The sequence below is a fragment of the Lonchura striata genome, chromosome 34 (genome assembly GCF_050655825.1).
Source record: "Lonchura striata isolate lonStrDom1 chromosome 34, ASM5065582v1, whole genome shotgun sequence".
Taxonomy (NCBI): domain Eukaryota; kingdom Metazoa; phylum Chordata; class Aves; order Passeriformes; family Estrildidae; genus Lonchura; species Lonchura striata.
The window spans coordinates 4,393,993-4,399,485 of NC_140736.1; positions in this window are offsets into that span (position 1 = coordinate 4,393,993).

Sequence of the window (5,493 nt, forward strand, 5' to 3'; positions counted from 1 at the left end):
TTCATCCCTTCCCTTCCATCCTCCTCCTCCTCCCCCTCGCCATCCCCCCTCCTCCTCCTCTTCCATCCCTCCTCTCCCATGCCTCCTCCTCCGCCTCCTTCTCCTCCCTTAGCCCACCTCCTTCTCCTCCTTCAGCTTATTTATTGAAAAAATATGGATATTGATCTAGTACCGCTATCCGACTGTGATGGAGAAAAGCTCTCTCACAGTTCAAAGTTAGGAACTGTATGTTTATTCAACACCGAGCAGCGCGCGGGATATCTCCCAAACGCACTCTGCCTTCCAGGCGATTACAGAGTCCTTTTATCCATACAAGTATTGAATACACAAAACACAAATACATATTCATAATTTTGGTGCATCCCATTCCCCGCTTCGTATGCTAATTACTCCAAAAGCTATTAAGCCTGCGTAGTTTGTCCCTTGAAACGGCTCAGTGTCCCTTTCATGCGGAGGGGTCCCAGAATGAGGAATTAATGAAGTCTTCCTAGCTCTGACCTTTCTACCTTTTCAGTAGAAATATGAGAAATGAACTCTGGGTAGAACTTGTCCTGGTTTGTAAGATAAGCTTGTATTCTATTTGCCATCTGTTGAAGGCAAACCTGTTGGGCAGGTTTTGTTATCTTTTCCAAGAACCGGTTTTGCTCCTAAGAGGTAATGGTTTGTTAGTGGGCCATTGACTGATTCAATGCAGGGCTGGTAACATAACACCATCCTATTGTGAGATGTTCCACCCAGAGGGGGAAGCCAAGCACTCTTTTATTGGATATAAGGGGGTACCTTTTTGCGGACAGAGCAGCTCCTTACTTTGGGGGATTGCCAGAGAAGCAGCTCTCTTTGGCGGCACTTGCAGCGAAGCAGCCGGAGCGCGCTGAGGCGACAGCGGCAGAGCTCGGAGGCAACCCCGGCGCAGAGGAAGACCGGCCCCACTGCCACCAGATCTTCAGAGGAAAACTATACCCTTCTAAAGATCACCACTGCAGCTGCAGTTCATCAAAAACTGCAAGGGGAGCAATCGTCCCAGCAGGACTGCTACTGGCACCCCGAATTCTCAGGTTCTGGACTTTTTCACTGGTTTTGTTTGTACCGATTGCATTTGCCTTTTTAAATTGTTGTCTAGTTTTCTCCTAGTAAAGAATTGTTACTCCCATTCCCATATCTTTGCCTGAGAGCCTTTTAATTTAAAGATCCTGGTAATTCAGAGGGAGGGGGGTTTGCCGTTCTCCATTGCACAGGAGGCTTTGCCCTCTTTCACAGACTCCTGTCTTGTCGAACCAAGACAGATTTTGGCGCATCAACATGAGGCCCGAGGGCATTGAGAGGGAAAAAGGATTAACAGTTCTTAAGTAATTTGGTTTTTTGTTGTGTGTAAAAACATCTTCAGCATCACCATGTGGTCTAGTTTACCTTGGTTTGGGTGGCATGTGATCGTAGCTATACTTTTCCCATTTGCAGACCCTTATCTAAAATGGGTCCTATAACTAAGGCTACGGTGTCTGTTATCAAGTTTGGCTTCTGGGTTAATTGGGTGAGGAATTCATGGATCTTTAATTTCCTCTGGAAGGCAGGTACATGGATTCATAGCTATCACACATTAACTGTATGTTTTTGGGGTTACTTTAATAACGGTACCTACTGCGAGGAAATAGCACCTGGGCAAACTTTCTCCCAACCTTTTAACCATCTTTTTGGGTCTGCTCCACCAGTTCTCAAAGGGTTAAGATCCTTTCTAAGTGCTAATGATACCATACAATGGGTGGTGTTGCTGATAGTCCTGTTATATTTAGCATTCAGAGATAAGGGAAGATTAACCTGGATAACTACCCTCACACCTACACCAGATACTCGAGATGCTGCTGCTCCAGAGCCTGACCCTGCCCCACAGCCGACCTCAGAAATGAACCGCCCAGATTGGGTGAGGGTTCTGGTTAAGGAGATACGAGAGATGCTGAAGGAGTGCATTTCCCCAGCTGGTGAGAAACCGGCCCTTTGCCTTGAGGAGGGACAGTCTAATAGTACAGCTGTGGAACCCACAGATGTTACAACTGTCCAGGTTCCAGCTGAACCACAAAGGCAATCACGGTCAGCAGCAGTTGCCCCGGTAGAAACAAGGAAGTCTAAGGTGAAAGCAGAGCACCCTGCAGATAGGGACAGGAATGGAGGAACCTCACAACCCACAGGCGAGCCAGAGATTGCTATCATCACCGAGTCCCTGACGTACGAAAGTCTTTGTAATCTGCATAAAGACATTGTGCGACGAGGGCGTGAGGCTTATGCTACCTGGCTGCTCCGGGTTTGGGGTCTTATGGGTACAGGCGTGCAGCTGGACGGTGGTGAGGCAAGGAACTTGGGACCCTTGACCCAGGACTCGGGTATAAATCAGGTTTTTGTAAGGGAACCAGGATCCCTTTCTCTCTGGGAGCGGCTCTTAATGAGTGTCAGGGAGAGGTTTGTCCACAGAGAGAGAATGCAAGAGCACCATCATAGAATGCGCTGGAAGACCCTCGAGGAAGGGATCCAACAGCTGAGGGAAGTGGCAGTATTGGAGGTACTCTTTGGGAGGGATGGACGACACAATAATGACCCCGACAAGGTCAGGTGTACGGGACAAATGCTGTGGAGTCTGGCAAATCTTGGGCCATCTCAATACACCACCTTCATTGCAACAATCAATGCTGACACCCACCGGGAGACAATAGGTTCTGTTGCCAACAAACTTAGGAATTATGAGAGTATGATTAATGGCCCAATGCAGGCTCATATCTCAGCTGTGATTAAGGAGTTTAAAGAGGAGATGAGGGAGGAGATGAGGAAGGTTAATACAGCACCCGTGAGAGTCACAGGCCCCAGAATCAGCGCCCAACAATCCCCAGCTAGAGAGAGAGGGTACACCCCAAGGGCTAATCTGTGGTTCTTCCTGCGTGACCATGGGGAAGACATGGGGAGGTGGGATGGGAAACCCACTTCTGTCCTGGCAGCACGGGTCCGTCAACTCAAGGAGGGAAACTCTAACCGGGGGAATTTTGATTTAAAACTCCTAGTAATTCGGAGGGAGGGGGTTTACCTTCTCCATTGCACAGGAGGCTTTAGCCCTCCTTTGCAGATTCCTGTCTTGTCAAACCAAGACAGAACTCCACATTCCTTGTCTTCTATTGGTATGAGAGCAGAGGAGGCCCACAATTGTCTTATGTTCCTAAAAGCTATTTGATAGTTTCTATACTCTTCATTATAAATGCGGCAAATTAAACATTGTACGGTCAAGCAATCAATTATTAGTAACCTACTGACTCCTTACTTCATCAAGGCCGACTCATTTATTATTATTCTTTTAAATAACTCTAGTAAGGCTTATTTATAACTGTAATCTTAGCTCCTCTAAATACCTTAAAGTTTACATTTCAGATCCCTCCCCCTCCTCCTCCCCGGCAGCGCTGGGAGGGACTGGGCTCTGCCGGAATCCTACTGGGATCCTACTGGGAGCGACTGGGACTGTACTGGCACCGTACCGGGATCATCCTGGAACCATACTGGGATGGAATGGGGCTGTACTGGCTTTGGACTGACACCACAGTGCCCCAAACAATCCCCGCTCCCGAAGGGCGGGACCGGGAGGGGAAAGGGGCGAGGAAAGGGCGGGACCGGGAGGGGAAAGGGGCGAGGAAAGGGCGGGACCGGGAGGGGAAAGGGGCGAGGAAAGGGCGGGACCGGGAGGGGAAAGGGCCGAGCTCCGGCCAAAGGCGGAACTGGGAGGGGACGCTCTGTGAGGCGGCGCTCTGCAAGCAGAACTGCCACGGACTGGGAATGAACGGCAAAGAAATCTGTAAATGTGAAAGATTTATTTGCTATCAAATACATCCCAGCCACCCAGCCCCACAAAATCCCCATCCCAGCGCTTCAAACTGGGATCCCACTTTTCCCAATCTCCTCCCAAACCCATCCCACCCTGGCAGCTCTGGAATCAAGTGAATTTGGTGTGGGATTGAGGTTTTTTTTGAGATGGGAACAAGCAATTTGAGGCGGTGCCGTGGTTTGACACGGAAAGAGAATTTTTTCCGGAAGGAGGAGGTCAATTTGGATATTGACCAATTGAAGGTGGACACGCCTCTGAGAACACAGAGGGATTAAAAGCAGAATTCCCAGGGGAACTCACTCTCTTTGGTCTGGTCAGCGCGCAGTGCGGGCTCTCCCACGCCCAGCGAGGAGCTGGGTGTGGGAAGGGAAGGCCCATGGCCTGAGGAAGGTAATCCTAAAGGTGGTGGAAGGACTGGAACCGGGCTGGCCCCTGCAGATGGAAGGGTGGAATAAATCTGGGATGTCTCCATTCCCCCCCCCAGAGTTTCTCTCCCGAGAGAGAAAGAGAAAAAGACAGCGGCAATTCTGTCAGCAATTCCACCGCAAAGAAGGAGGAGTGGGGGGAGCTGTAAAGTGCTTAATGCGTGGCAGTTGCCAGAGTTTGGATATCAAGCCATCTCTAGGGAGTTCAGACTTTTAACCCTTCCTTAAAAAAATGAAAGCTTTATAAATTTTTCCCTCCCCTCTTCAGTTTAAAAGAGAGGAAGAGGGACACCTTAGACCCTGGGGTGTTAAAAAGAAGAATTCTAGATGGGAGGGGGACAAAGAGTAGCTTTTAGCTAGACTTTTCCGTGTTAGCCACAACTTGAACCAATCTTCTCCTCCAAGAGAGACTGTGTTTTGAAAAGATGCTAGTAAGTACATGTCCAAGATTAAAAAAAAAACGTTTTCCAATTACCATCTGAGTAGGAGTTGCCTTGGGGCAGTTTTCCTTATCTGCTGTTAATGGCCCCATCAATGCCTGGCCACATGACTCAGAGATAACACTGTGCAGGAGGAGGAGGTGATTAAGGACACACCTTGTGACTCCTAATAACCCATTGTGAGATGCTCTGCCCAAGGGGAGGAGCTAGGCATTCCCACCTGGATAAAAGTGGAGATTTCTAGACAGAGGAGAGCCTCTTCACAGGTTCTCCGAGAAGACGCAGCAACTACATCTGCCATCCCAAGACGACTGCAGCTCTTCCAATTGGACTGCTACCAGCACGCTGGCCAGGTTGTATTCTGACTTTGTCAGTAGCCTTTCCCTTTGTATTATTGCATGTATTTTTGTCCTTTTCCCCTTTTCCCAATAAATTGTATTTCTGACTTGGAGTCTCTCACTGGTTTTACTTTCAAACCAGAACATATTTTTGGCGCCCAATGTGGGGCAAGAAAGTACTGAGAGAAGTCAGAATTACAATCTTGTATTGTAGAGGGTACCTATTAACTATGATGCTTAACATGCTTTTTTGGGTCTTATACCTAGTTCTCTATATTTTCCCGAATGTGGGGAATCATTTGGCAATTGTAATGCTCATGTGTAGACCAGGGTATGGTATAAGAATTGCTTTATTGGTCTACTATGTCTATTGCATTATGACCTCTGAGGCAATGAACATGATTTGGAATATGTACTCAATTCTGTTTGCTTGTCCTAAT